Here is a 15,938-nt window from a genome sequence, read left to right as displayed (position 1 = left end):
GTTTTGTTTGGGGTTTTTTTTGTCAGGAAGCATTGAACTTTTCTATTATGAAGAGTCTACTGAAGCATATGAAACAGAGGTTTGCAATGACTACTAACTAGGTTCTTAAGGAGAAAGTTCCATTGATGTACATAACTCTGAATAGGACAGACATTTAGAAAACAAACTATTAGAGCAAACATTCTATCTTTCTGAGGGTTTCTGAGACTAGAACTTGAAATAAAAAGTTATGTTTCCCTTTGCAAGTGTAAATCATGACATTTTCCAGGCAGAGGCTCATTTATAGCCTCCCTGAAGTCTCTTACTGTCAGTGACCATGGACCAAACAATTAAATATGTAAAAATCTTCCTTAAACTACATCTTAACCAAGGATTTCTTTCTTTGTTCTTTAGATGATCCAAAAGGACACTTTTTCCTCGAGTGAGCAACAAAAATATCACTCCTGCTGCTGAAGGGAGTATAGGTAACGTGACAAAAAATCACAAGTTAACAAAGCACCACAGATTAGGTAACATAAAATGGCATTAGGAAATTACTCAGTAGTAACCTCACTTCTCCCTGATTCAGTCCTTATGTCCTTATGTCCCAATATGGAGGTACAGTCACTGTACAGAATCACAGAATGGTAGGGGCTGGAAGGGACCTCTGGAGATCATCTTGTCCAACTGCCCTGTTTGAGCAGATACACCTAGAGCAGTACTGTGTCCAGTACATCCACTATTACTAAACACAAGCTCAACGCAATGCACAACAATTAAATAACAAACATAAATGCATATTTTAGTTCAGTTTTTCCCAATGCTGTCCATACTGGGTGTCCTACTTTTTAACCTACTTATCTGTGAAACACAACAAGAGCTGGGGTAGGGATGGTATGTATGTTTTGAAATTTTTCTGTGCCCTGGGTGTTGATTAGCAGAGATTGACTGCCCTCTGTTGGAGTGATGAAAATTCATTCACATCGTTAATAGTATCCCAAATACACTCAAAGTACAAAGGACACCTTTGATAAGTTTTCAGATGACACCAAAATGTGGGGAGTGGTTGCTATGCTGGAGGGCAGGGCTACCATTCAGAGACTACTTGATAAAATGAAGTAACAGGCCAACAGGAAGCTCACAGAGTTCAGCAAAGACAAATATCCAGTCCTTGGTCTGGCATAGAAAAACCACTTTATGTCAGAACACACTAGCGAAAGATTGGCTGTGGAGCAACTCTGCAGAAAAAAGTCTGCAAGTTGAACATAAGTCAGCAGTGTGCCCTTGCAGTAATGAAGGCCAGCCACATGCTAGACTGCATTAGTCACAGTGTAGGCAGTACGTCAAGAGAAATTATTATTCCCTTCCATTTCAGAGGGGTTATGCTGCATATAAGAGACTGCCTCCAGTGCACTATCCAGTGCAGGAGAGATACTGGCAAGCTGCAGCATGTCAAACAGAGGGCCACTAAGATGAACAACACTGTTGGAGGAGAGGCTGAGGGAGCTGAGTTTGTTATTGCAGAGATAGCTAAGGGGGAGGGTGAGGCGAGGGGAAGGCACAGGTCTAATTGCAGTGTCTAATTACCTTAAACAGGGTCATAGAGAAGATAGAGCCAGACTCTTTTCAGAGGTACTAAGGGCAAAAGGCAACAAATTTCAAACACTGCAGTGAGGGTGGTTTAGCAGTGGAATAGGTTGTCAAGAGAGGCTCTGAAATCCTCATTCTTTGAGCTTTTCAAAACTCAGTTGAACAAGATTCTGAGCAAACTGATCTGGTTTTGATGTTGGCACTGCTTTGAGCAAGAAGAGAGTACAGCCTTTTTAATGGCTATGAATCTATAGAAGTGCTTTTAAGAACTAAAAATCTGACAATTCTTTAAAACTTACATTTTGTTAGTTAACACATGAACTTCCTGTATCTGATCATTACCTGTTCGCTGATGTTAGTGGATGCTAGAGCTGTACAGCCATCAAAATTACATCGCTGTCATCTTCCTCAAGCATTAGCCAAAGCAGATACTGGAGATAAACAACTATCCAATAAGTGTGACTCTGTTATCCTTCAGGGTTTTTTGTGTGAACCAGCTCTATTTGTATTTTCAGCACTTGCTGAGACCTAAATACTGCTTACAAACACACTTCAATTTGTGATATAGTCATGAGTTGTTATAACTAAACAAAAAAATCGTACTTAAAAGTACCAAAGAGCTAAAGATGTATCCCTTACTTCTGCTGAAAAAAATAATTTTTAAGGCTGACCTTAAGAAACAAGAGAAAATTCACTTTCTAGTATTAATTTTTAAATTATTTTCTGCACTGAAATGTATGAGGTTTGGAGGATTTGAGTTTTGCTAAAATAAACTTGCAAGATCTCAATTTGCAGGGACAAAAGAAGATTTTGCCTTTCATAACACCTGGAAAACAGCTGTCTTCCAAGGATGTACCCTCTACCAAATAATTTTAACCTTGACCTATTGGGAATATGTACACAACAAGGGTATAACCATGCTGTAGTCACCATGTTATCTCTGTGTATTAGCTAAAGGGTTTTGGATGAAAACCTGCCACCAAACAGCCAGAGCAGCTCAGAATTCAGTGTAAACTGATATTGTTGCCACTAACCAAGCTAGCTGATTTAGAGCTAGCTCCGGTATCTCAGTCCTACAAACTTCAGGGTAAACCTGCTTCAACAAAGACCCTTTTAGCTTTCTCTGCACACAAGAGTCCCCTATGAACCATTCTGCTTCTTAATCTGGTACCTCTTGAATCATATACAATCTTTCCATTTATAGTTAGAAGGAAGAAACTTCTCTTCTGCTCCTCATGATTTCAGAGTCAAGTTGCTGGAGGTTCAAGGCCACCATTCTTCAAAAAAATAAAATGACAGCATCACATTTTTTGGGAAGAGACCTCTTGAGGTATGCAGTGTAACCCCTCACTTAGAGTGGGGCCTTCAAAAACACTAAATCAGATCAGCTAAAGCTTTCCCATTTATACAGCAGAGCAACCAGCATTAGGGTCCAAGCCTTTACCCATCTTCTGATTTTAAGCCTGTAAGATCAGAGGTCATGTCTCTAGAACTGCTGTAAGAACACCGTATCTGGGTGACCTTCATCCAAACCCTGGGGAAAAGACCACAAAGTATTTTTCCACCTGAACATCCCCTGTGCACCCACGGCATTTTTCCATAATTTGCCCTTTGGAGTCACCAAGTTTACTGAAAAAGAAACACTAACTGAATACATTTATTCCATTTGGCTTCTCCTGTATGTGGGATTTCCAAGGAAAATTGTTAGGTATTAAAGCCATCTCTACCTCTGAAATTCCTTCTGAAGTCAACTATAAATATTGACTCCCAATATGTTTTCACATGATGCCATATACAAACTTTATTTGAAAACTGGTTATTTCTATTACAGACCAGATCATTGGTTTATTGTTTTGGTTTCAGTCCTTAAAAAGTGTATTGTTACCTCTTGCTCTTTACTTCTTGAGGCTGTGTAGTGTTTTTAATCTTTCCTCATTTGGAAATTTCCTTTTCCCAACAGTCTGAGACATTTTCGTTTCCACCATCCAGTAAGAAAACTCTGATAACTGTTTCTTTTTCAGAAAGAATATAATCCGAACTTCAAGTATGGGAAGCATGTACATATAATCAATATCGTAATGATTATAAAACCTGTAGGAATTATTTTGACAGCTCATTTCCACACTTCACAAAACACTGCTGATTTGCAGACCCATGAGTGCTTTGCAGCTCTGCAACTATTTCATGGACACTTTTAGCTCCATAACATTTTCAGTTAAAAGTGCCTTTGAAAAATGTATATTATTGTCAAGGAAAAGTTGAGGACTAATAGTTACTTATTCTAAAAAAAATTGGAAGGAACAATACTGACAATATAAATTTAAACTGTATTATTAAACTTCTTAACTGAACTGGCAGTTCCTTCAGCTACTGCAGATATGTCTGAAACTACTTAAATTGATTTCTTTGCCATGGTACGATCAACACAAACTCTTAGGTGCATTTTTAGTTCACGTGCTGCCATACAGTGAGTGTTTCAAAAAGGTATATCGGTGATGACTCTATGAATTGGAGCAGTTGTTCAGCTACTGTTGCCTTTTTACATTACCTGTGGGAGATATATTTTTTAATAATAAATAGAGAAATTATAATCTCATAATAAATTATAAGATAATTTAACACTAATTAATTCAAATGGTCAGTTTTTCCACAGCAGAGGAGTGATATACATTGAAACCTTGAACAAATGTCTTTAAAAACCAAGAGTAACTTAGCATAGGGCTAATAAAAGATCATTTTGCAATTTTAAGAATACTTCTCACTATCAGGAAGCAAATATAATTTCTACCATTTAATCTTTTGTGTCAGTTAATATTGCCTATGCTCTATGTAATATTATCCTTTCCTATGAAACTATATAAAATATTTTATATTAATAACATATTATGTTATGTAGAAATAGCAAACATTCCAAGCCATTACTAGGAAGTCATGGGGAGAAAACCCTAAGAATATACCTTTTATCTATGTCATTTCACGTGAAAAGAAACTCAGAAGGCAGTCACATAAGTTACTAAACATACGGCATTTGAACTTCCCCACCTTTGGGGTTAATCTTCACAAAAACACTTGTGAATCTGCTATCTTTGGAAAGAAGGAACAACAACAACAACAAAAATCTTCAAAACAACTTCTGCTATTTGTTTCCCAGGGCTAGACTGCAAGACACACACAGAAACTCAATAGGAAGCTGAGCTCAGGTGCTGCGGTCGTGGGCACAGTCCACATTCCAAAACATAGAGATCAGATTACAGATTGGGCATCACATTATTGAGAATATTATGGGAAGGGTGTACATTCCAGCAGCTTCTGCCCTCTGTTGCAATTCTACAAAGCATGACAGTATTATGGTACTAGGGAGTACTTCTGCCACAACTACACTTTCAGAACACGTTCGCTTGCATTGTAAACAGGAAATGTCTGTTGTTGGTAGTATGAATGTATTCCCATTTTGGAAGTAATACCTGTAAAAGGAAAGTCCCTAGGTTTAAAAGAGCTTTATCCAGTAGGAAAAGAGAAGGTCAAGCACATTACAGGAGATGTAGATAATGCAAATGTATCTTTGCAGCTGCAGCCATTACTTGCCCAGTGTGTTCTGTGACACAGTCCTCTCAGTCCAAATGCTTCACAGTGGGACACAAACACTTCTCTCTCCCTCTCCAGAAAACCCTGGTTACACAACTCAAATAATTTACCAATATATAACATTGAAACATTCAATTTTGGGTTGACTGGTTTTGTTTCAGCAAGCTGAAAGCAAAGAAAAGAAAGCACTCTAAAACTTCTAGAGTACTGTATTGTGCAACTACAGTACTACGTCAGACACCTTGAAGACTATTTGTAATACTCCCACTTAGCTAATACACATGCAGATACTACTTAAGCAAGATCTTGGCTTCAAATGAAGCCATTGCTATTTTACAACTGACTTCTTTTCAAAATCCGTATACAGTTACATTTAAAGGGGCAGCGCAATCTCTTACAAGTGCCTATTCCGTTATAGCAAGTCAGTATTGCAAACCCAGGCTGAAGAAGGAACAGTGCGATTGGAAGAATTAAACTTCTCTGAACAAAGAGAAGCTGGAATGATGTCTATCCCCTGGGAAATTAAGAAGTGAAAGCCACTGAGCTTAGCGTACAGCGTTCCATGGCTACTTAGCAAACATAATTAGTATAGTAAGCATGAAATAATACTAATTTTCTTAGTAATAATTTAATTGTTTAAACACAGAATTATGTATTTAGTTATTTTAATATTAAATGTTCTTCCTTGCTAACAAGAGTGACTGAAATATATTTCATGACACAGATTATGCAGCTTCAGGGGCAGTTCATAGTAACACCTCTGACAGCAGTGAACTACCACAGTCTTTCTTACAAACTACCTAATTATCTTGGATCTCCATCTTATCACTGAATTGCCCTCATTTACCCCAAATCAAATTACAGCCTGGAAGGAGACTGCAGCAGTGATTTGTGTACCTTACCTACTGAATACTTACATCATGTGGTCAACTCTGGAACAGGTTCAAGAGAAATTAAGACAGAACACTGTATAATTGCCCATTCATAAAGAAAGCATGTCAGAACAATGTCACTGATGTTTTGCCTAGGGAGAAAGGAATTCAAGGCCCTGACAATGCACCTAATGACTTTTGCATTCCCACGGTAGGTATACCATTCCTCTTTGTACTTTTGATAAGCACAGGGAGAATTGCCTTACATTCTGATTTGTAAGAACCCCGGGCATTTTTAGCCTCCACCCATTTGAGGACCTCATTCTATTACCATAATAATATGTATTAATTTATTAAACAGTAATGACTAATTGTACTTATTGTTTTAATTAAATAATAACGAAATTGCATCTTTTCCTTCATGGCCTTAGATCACTTCACAAATGCAGAAAAATATTAATATCTACATTATGAAAACTGAATAAAAAACAGAGGGATGGCTATATGCAGATTCCATGGGAAAAGAACATAACATGCATTGCACAAGCACTACAATGCCTTCTGCAGAAAGACCTTTGAAGCCTACAGTGCATACTAGACTGAGTCCCTGAATTTTGCCAGCTTTTTAAAAAGTTACTTCCTATGTTTCATTACTAAAAAAAGAATCCTGAAAATATTAACCAAGCATCTTCAGAAAGCAGAAGGCAAACAAAATTTCCCATATGTTTCTTATAATCTTAAAGATAGTTTATTAATTTTCTTAAGAACTTGCTTAACAACTGTGACTTTCTGAACTAATAATTAGAAGAAGCTGAAACTCTTTTGAAGTCATTTATATTTTATCTTGTGTCTAAATTTGGCCAGGGTAGCCTGAATTAAATTAGAGAAAAACATAAGAATGCTTTAAAACAACATAGTAAGACTGTTGTAAAGGAGATTCCAATATTTACTGAATGCATAGGGAAGTGGTTGATGATTGCCATAAAGATATTTGGATAAATAATGTGAGGCTTGACAGGCCAGAGAGAAAAGTACTTCAACAGTTAAAGCTGCTTCTCCCTAGGCTACCCTGACTCCTCTGCTGCTGCTGAAGGCATCAAGTTCTTCAGGCATTTAAAAGAAGGGGCCTGGCAGTGAAGTAGTTTGATTTAGGAGCTCCCATTTGTGAACATACTTTTTTATCTGAATTAACTTTCTTCAAAATTAAAAGCAGGGGTGCTTATCTCACTTAAATCTAGATATTTAAAAATTAATTAAGTCTGAGTTAGTGTATGAGATAACTTATCTTGTCCTAGTACAGCTGTTTGAGCTGGTTGGGAAGGATTGTCTCCTGGAGGTGACTCTTTCTCTTGCTATGGTTTAATACAAGTTTGAACAACTAACAATTAAATATGTAAATTTCAGTGAGATGACTTAGGGCCCTACAGCCCACCATTTGCCTTAAGCATTTAAAATCCTAAGTCCAAATATCTGAATATCTTTTTAACACATTTCTAAGTCCCCAAGTCACTTTTGACTTAGCATCTTCTATAATCTCCAGACAACTTTTCTTCAGTATGTATTATAAATGCTATATAACTTTCAAAGTTGTTACCACTATAAGAGGCAGACCCAAGTCTGAAGCTGTGTAGACAGTCTGATTTCCTTTTCCAAAATTCACACTATGTAACTTGAGTATGATTACAATGTTATTATTTTAAATAATTAATAGCAATCAAGACAAGATCAGATGAAAACAGAAGGGGCACAAGCAAGGAATGAGAAGAGAATGTGGCAATACAGCCCATGCTTCAGTGGAAATCCAATTCACTCTGGTTTTTTAACCATCAGCCACTGTCACCAACATTCCCAGCTCAGGAGCTTTTCATTTCTTGTTACTGTGTCATGGTGAGATAGATGAAACCTCTGGGATAAGGATGTTATCTTCATCTTCTGCATGGGGTGATACCACCTAATTGCTGGTACCTGCTGTTAGAAGAACCATTTTTAGGTTCCAATATTAGCGGTGAAAAATGGCCACATTTTGAAACTCCAGACAGGTCTCTGCTTTTTTTCACCCCCCTAAGTTTTCTAAGTACTGATTACCTTAGAAGCTGTGAATTCTGCATGAGAAAGCAAAGAGGGAGAGTGCCTTGCTGTGTAATGCATTTGACAGTCATGAAAAAGATATTCCAGCAGACTACTTACCATTCTGATGATAAGCATGACAGAAAAATGAAAAGAACTGTCTGCCAGAGAGTAAATAGTTTCTCAGAATTTGCAGTGTGCTTTTTGACTCCTTGCAATAACATATCAGTAGATACAATATAGAACTGTCTGCACTCACTTCACCACATACCTCCACTCACAACTGTGTGTGATCTGATCTGCAGCAGTTCACTCATCTCAGACCCAGAACTTCCAAAATCCATCATTGCTGTCTTGCAGCTGCCCAGTAACTTTCACCCTATGGTCTCAAAAACCTCTGTCAATTCCCTCTGCTCTGCTCTGCATCTCTCCCATTATTTCTCTCCTGGTATCTTCACACAATTCAGTTTGTGCCATTCATCTCTACCCTATTCCCTGGCTTTCGTAGTTCTGGACACTCCCAAGGGGATCTGCTCTCATTCATGTTCTGGAGTCCCCCATTACAGACTGGAGTATCACCAAGTTCTCGATCTCTATCTGTGTTCTGATCATGGCATCAAAATCAGCCAGTGGATGTGCTTTTAGTTGCCCAGCACTATCCTGTTCTCTGAGGAATACAGCCTTGGGGTAGGATGCAGAAATTCACTGATTATAATCTTTAGGCCTATTTCCTTTCTTCCCTTCATTGGCTTCTTTTTGCCTCAAGGCCCTCACTGCTCCATCTTGGGAATGACTTTACAGCCTCCTCCACCTCCTCATTACAAATCCAGTAGGGTTTTGACCTCACATAGGAGAGTCATTTGATGCAGACAGTGATAACCTTCATGGTGCTGCCAATTGTCCTGTGCTTCACTGGACCGGAGAGCTGCTTTACTAGATTTAATGCATCAGCTCTTTCAACCTGAGATGGGAGAAAGCATACATTAACTAGTTTGTCTTATCGCCCTCCCCCACCCCAGTCTGACAGCAGTGGCCAGTGTGCTGTACTGGTTTGGATATTCTGATTGTCTTTGCACCTCACACTGGGTCATGTTACAGAATTAGCTAGGAGAGGAAAACATGAAATACTGAGTCAAAATCCCTAGAAAGATAAATTATTGCTATGACCCTGGTTCATCCAATTGTTTCAGTTTATTCATCTCTCTCATAGCTGCTTGTTCCCCACCACTCTGGATCCACTGTATGGACAGAGGAATACACATCCACTGTTCTTTTCTACCTTGGAGCCTCTGCTTCAGAGAAGTCCAAAGACTGTCCTTTGGACTAGACTAAGAATCCATTCCATTGGCTACAGAAATGAACCTATATCTCTTGGTCTGGTTAGAAAAGCAAAGCCTTAGGCAGGAATCTGTTGTCCAGTGCAGTCAGTGTGACAATAAACAGAAATGACCATGAGGATTTCAGGAAAGGGCAGAGCCATGTGGAGTGAGATTTTTGAATGGAAGTCAGTCCTCTTCAGAAACAGGAAATTATGTTAACCTACTAGTGTACAGCCCTGAGAGTCCAAGCACAAAAAGACTCAGCTCAAAATATGTTCAACTTAGGCACAATATCCAACAACTTCTTAAACAAATCAGTTTAATTAATCTATTGAAGATAGATTTGTATAATGTAGAGCTATCTTTGCCTCCACATGGGGTGACGGGGCTGAGAAAGTACGATTTCATTCTGGGAATAGACATGAGGTGTGGGGAAAATGTCAATATTACTTTAATTCTTTCAACCTTATTTTGCTCTTTCTTGTACTGAGTGCATACAAATTGAAATTTTGATACATACTTGCACCCACACATGCAAAATAGTAACAGGGAACTTCCAGAGGAAAATGCATACAAGGTCTGAGATGGACAGCTGAATATCCTACTGCTGTGAGCCACACTGAGTAAACACCCATTTGCTAGACAGTCTGGTTCTGTTGTCCATTTTTTTCTTTTTTTAAAAAAGAATTTTGCATTTTGATTTTATGAACTCTTCAAACATGGAACTGTGTTTAAGGAGCACTGCTATTAGCTTAAATCTTCTCATTTCACATTTCATCTTAGTACATCCCTTTCCTATTTTCATTACACATACTCTTTGCTGGTGAACATACATAACCACAAATGAAGGAAAAGAAGAGTCAGAACTCTCTAAACTCAAACAAGGATTGCATAGTCACTCTGTCTCTTTTTAGGGACATGGCTTCTATTGAATTTGACTCAGCGTTTCCGCTGCCTAGCCACAGACTAACATTTGTGTGACTGCACAGTTAACTGGATCCAAAACTCACCCATTAGAAAAGTGACCTAATAAAACCTGTATTTAAAATATTTTTGTCACCTAATATGCCTCCTTAACTGAGTCACTCACACCAACAATAATGTCAGTACAGGAAAAGATGTAGGATCAAGCATCCTATGGCAGGATCCCTTGCTGAGGCAGGATCCTGGACTTATGCCAGAATGAATATGTCACCATGACCTCAGTAGTAATATGAGTTTCCACATCTGGCATGTATTTACTTACCCACTTTGGTTAACTAAAGAGTTTCGGAGGTGTGGGTGAGGACTTGAAAGTATTCCACATTCCCTGAGAGGAATGCAGAATACCTTCGATATACAATCTTACACTCAATTGGGTACAGATTGCTTTAGATCCAGAGATCTCTGTAGGGAACATGCCCCTTGAAGTTGCTTTACTAGTAGCGCTGCAGGACTGAAAATGTCACATTCGAGTCCCACTCCCTCTTACTCCATCTGATGCACTCTTTCTTGAGATCTGTTGAAGCTTCTGTCCTTCTCCTGTGTTAGAGTATATAGCATATTGATCTCACTTCTTATTACATGCCATTCAGTAGCAGACAGTATATAAGAAATTCATGCAGCCATGTAATAGTCAACTATTCAACTTAATGAATATTTCTGAAAAATTTATCTTCAAAGTTCCTGAAACGTGGTTCTAACCAGCACTTTCTGGACTGAGTGTCAAATCTTTTGAAGGCTAGCTGGAAAAAAATCCTTTAATGTTTTGGACATCAAGCTGAAGATGACCCAAGACTACCAACTGGTGTGGAAATCCTGGTGTCTATAAATCAAAGTGTATGTATCCTTGCATGTGCTTACTTCTGTATGACTTTCATAGGCCTGGGATAATTATTGTCTTGATTTGACATGCTAAATTCCTGACTTGCCTAAATTCCAGACAGATTTTCGGGTATCTCTGAAAAAACATGAAGATCTTGACTAAAAAGACCATTAAAATAGTAAAAAATAAAAGGAAAAAAAAAAACCACAAAGGAAAAGGGAAAGGCAGTATTAACATAAAACTTTATGTAAATTCAGGAAGTGTGGAAGATACTTGGTGCAGGAAATGATAGCTGGAGTTAAATGTGAGTTCAAAAATTATTAGAAAATTGTCTCCCAGGCTACATCGTGGAAAGTCATCATCAGAGTCCTAAAATGTAGTCTGGACAGAGACTCAGAGTGGGCAATTTGGTCTGGCAAAGTGAATGGCAAGGGTTAATAAGGCATGAGATTTTTTATCCCTGTAGAATAGGCACTTTGTAAGATGAGCTGTTTCTACATGGCTGTTGTTAGATCACCATCTAGAGGACATTTAAAAATACATGCTTGTCATTCTACTGATTTTTTTTTTTAATTTATTTCTATTCACAGAGGCTGTGACCCAAACAACACAAAATGCTAATAATTGTTTAAGCACTGAAATGGGAAAGTAATTACATTTTCCTTACCCCTCCACTTGCACCAGTCTTATAACACATTTTTTTGTCCGGTTTCAATCAGTTACTTGTGAGCACCAGTTGTAAGTAGGAGCTATGGAAATATTCGGGATTAAGTGTGATTTTTCACATCAGGTGGTGTCCTATTGTTATGATGCTAACCCTTTTGTTCTAACTCTTTTTAACTTTGAGCAGAGACATACTTTTATTGATTCTCAAAAGCTTTCACATCTTATCATGCTTTAGGGTGTTGTTAGCTACTCATGATGCAAAGTCGACAGTGTTTCTGCCTAACAGCTTATGACACCTCTGTACGTCAGAAGAGCCCAGTGACGTCACAATGTGCCCCAAGTAAGACTGTGGTGTTAGGGAAATCCTGAATCCATTAACTGAAAAGGGGTGAGGAACAAAAGTCTCTTGTGCTGGACAGGAGAATTGAATGGGGGGTAACCCAACCCTGATAGTTTCCCTGGGATTTACCATCTATCTGGTTGCTATGTTCCTGGCCACTTACTGCCTAGTCGTCTCTAATGCCTTCACACCACTGAAAAGCCAGACCATGATTCACACAGCCAAGAACGGACAGCAAGCGGGAAACAGTCCATCAGCAGGTGAAAAGATGGGTTGAAGTGAGAGGATGAGAAGGAAGAGGCTTGCAGAGCAAATAAAGGCAGAAAATGAGATGGAGTATAGGTACAGAAGCTTAGTGTTGCAAAGCCAAAAGCAGAAGAGGAATGAAAAGATATGTGTGAAGGGTCAGTGGGGGTCAGACAGTCCCTAAGGGAGTCAGCAACTGAGTGTGATAACAAGGCCAGCAGGCCAGGGGCCTCACCTGCCAGGGCCCAGTCACCACAGCCCCGAGCAGGACAAGCAGGACAGGCCTGAGGATGGTAGTCAGGGTCAGACAAGAGATCACCAGGGAAGTCCATGATGATAAGACAGGTTCAAGTTCAAAGAGTAATGCCAGTCAGTGTCAGGATTAGACGCAGTGATGGTAACCAGGGTCAGACAACCTAGGGGGCTGCCTAGGTTAAATGAGGCAGAGGATGTAGGAGGAAGCACAAGTTCAGTCTGGTCAGGACCATTAAGGCCTCTTAGTTCACTTATGGTCCTGACTGCAGCCTCCCCTCTCAGCAGGTCCTCCTCACACCCTGTGGAGGTCTGATTTCAGAAGGGACATGCTGTAGAGTGATTTAATTACTATGGGATGCCACAGCACAATTTCCAAGGGTAACAAGCCAGGAAAGGGATGAGAAACTGGGAAATGGGCATGGCACATAGGGGGCTTAAAGCCTGGGAAATGGGGGCAGAGTGTGGATCAGGTTGCCCATGAAGAGCTTTGGAGACTCAGTGAGCTTGAAAAGAAAGGTCCACATTGCCCTTGAGGAACACCAGAAGCTGGGCAGCCAGGAGATCAGAGGCTTAACTCAAAATCCTTGGGGCAGCACCCAGGTTCAGGCTGGGTGGGATCATAAGCCTGGATCATCCCATCCTCAGAAGGGATCATAAGCCTTGCTCAGTTGTAGGCCCAGGTCCATAGTGTTCACCCCAGTGCTCAAGAAAGCCAAAGCTAACTTTCAAGGAGCAGTGAGATCCAGCTGTTTTCTAAGGGACAGGAAGCCAGCACACAATTACTTGCTCAGCAAGGCTGGAAGGGCAGGGGCCTCACCAGCCAGGGCCCAGTCCCCATGACCCCTGAGCAAGGTAAGAAAGGCAGGCCTGGGAATGACTGTTAGGTAGTTATAGTTAGGGATAGTTATTCTGTCAATAATACATACCATCTAATAAGTTCATAATCATGGGGCAGGCTCAAAGTCAAGCCAGGAGTAAGTCAGCAAGCTTGGGTCAGGATCACATCCAGTGAAAGAAACCAGGGTCAGACACAGTCCTGTGACTACCAGGCTTATAGTGATAAGCCATATTCAAGATCAAACCAGGAGGAAAATTTGTAGGTCAGATCCAGAATAACAGGGTCCATGGCCAGGCAGAGCTGTGATGGAGATAGAAATGATGGGTACACATAAAACAGACCACAAAGAGAGGCTAGAGACCCAGGCTGAGCTTAAATGAAGCTCCTGGACCAATGGGCAGAGGATGGATGTGAAGGCTCCAGGTGAGGCTGATAAAGGCCATTAAGGCCTATTACTACAATCATGGCCCTGAAAAGATAAATTAATGCATCTGGGATGACACTTATGAGAGAAATATACAAGAAAGGAGAAAAGGAAGAAGATGTAAAGGAAGGAGAGTGAAGAGAAAGTGATTTCTGAAGTAAAAGATTTCAGAAAGCCTTTTTCAGGCAGGAACTCTCTTATTTGTATAAGCAATGAACTTATATGAATATTTTATTGCACTCTGTACTTGCCTTGTACAATGTTCTGTTATTCATTTTGGAAGACAGTCACATTTGCTGCTGTGGATGCAGCCTTTCTTATGCCACCTCTCCTACTATTACTCAATGGGATGTATTATAATAGATTTCTTTGCCCAGAAACTCATGGTTTCTTAAAATAGAACCATAGGGAAGCAGGCACTTTGGTCCAAGCAAAGCTTCCTCAGAATGCAGAACCAGGAAGCCAGAAGTCTTGTAAGAATCTTAGAGGCAAGAGTTAAAACTTTCTAAGGAGAATATAAACTATTAGAAGATCCTACCTGCAATAAGAATCAAGTGTTCCTAACACACAACTCACTCTAAAAATGAGACTACTGCTTGAGAGAGCAATATCTAAACCACCTTAAATTGTCCTGTGGCAAGTCAGTATTCACTCCCCCTAACTCCTGAAAAAAACCTGACTGGCTGTGCACTGCAAAAGGCAATGTCTTCTGACCCTGATCTGCTATCTTTGGAGTTGTGGCTTACTTTAAGATCTGGCACCTTTTCTGAAGTGATCAGTTCCTCTCAACCTGACACTAGGTCCCTCTTGAAAAAAAAACAAACCAAAGCTTGTGACAGGCTGACCATTGAAGTACTGTTTCCTGGAGAGTGTCTGAGCCATGCTTCTCTTTCCTCTTCCCTCCTTCTGTCTCTTTGCTCTACTGGACACTTTTTTCCTGTCTGTCATGCAACAATTAAATTGAGGAAGAAAAATGAGACATTGTCACAGCACCCAGGAAACAAACAAAGTGCAGCAATTCAGGGAAAACAAATCTGAGAAGCAGGACCAGCATGGGAAGAGAGGAAGCAAGACAGGCAACAGTCAGTGAAGAAGTGTGTTGAGATATAAGTGGGAAAACTGGCCATATAAATGAGTAAGAAAATGAGGGAGGAGAAAAACAATGGAAGAAAGATACACTTGTAATAAGGGAGCGGGAAAGACTGTGTTGAAAAAAAGAAGGGAAAACAAAAGAATCCTACAAGTGTCAAACCAGAGGAGTCCAGACTCCAGTCCCCAGTTATTGCAATGCGTTGCTTCTCTGTATCTCAGTTCCCCTTGTAAAATAACACTAATGATGGTCTTCCCTTCCTGGATGACCACTTACTACCCTGCTGCAATTGCATGCACTTAGCAGGGCAAAATGAGAGAAATTTAGGCCAAGTTTGCACACTCACATCCATACACATGAAGAAACCACACCTGGGAATTATGAGAATGCTATGGGGAGGGTGAGCATATAGGAATATATACTGAATGAGGAAGAACAGACACAGAAAAGGACAAGAGAAGCAGAGAGTGGGAAGGGGTATGAACGAAAAGCTGCTTCACAGTAAGGGTGAAATTGAGTTGAAAGTTTAGAAAGCAGGGAGAGAAAAGGAGGGAAGCAGAGGTGAAAAGGATCCAAGTATGAAAGAAGAGAACAAAAAGAAAGCTTTTGTTTTTCTCACCCACCACCAGTTACAGGTTGGGAGCAAATGGAGGAAACATTCGTGGCCTCATCAACAGGGGAAGGAATGGAGGTGATCAACATGGTGCAGCACAAGGACTCACAGAGACTGAGAAATTCAGCAGTGAAGGATCTGCTCTTGGATCTGGCTCTTTCCCTGAATGCCGGCAGCATTGTTCTCTTTTTTTTGTGTGTGACATGAAGCATGAAATAATTTCTATGGTGTAAAAACATCATAGTTAGTA

At 39.8% G+C, this 15,938-nt stretch overlaps 1 protein-coding gene across 1 annotated transcript in view; it reads left to right on the top strand.

Annotated features, from left to right (window-relative positions):
• LOC142064168 (ephrin type-B receptor 5) overlaps positions 1 to 15,938 on the top strand; it is a 315,634-nt gene that overhangs the window by 173,260 nt on the left and 126,436 nt on the right. The window lies entirely within an intron of this gene.

Source organism: Phalacrocorax aristotelis, chromosome 1, assembly GCF_949628215.1.
Source record: "Phalacrocorax aristotelis chromosome 1, bGulAri2.1, whole genome shotgun sequence".
NCBI classification, from domain to species: Eukaryota; Metazoa; Chordata; class Aves; order Suliformes; family Phalacrocoracidae; genus Phalacrocorax; species Phalacrocorax aristotelis.
This window is presented reverse-complemented; position numbering and strand designations above follow the sequence as displayed.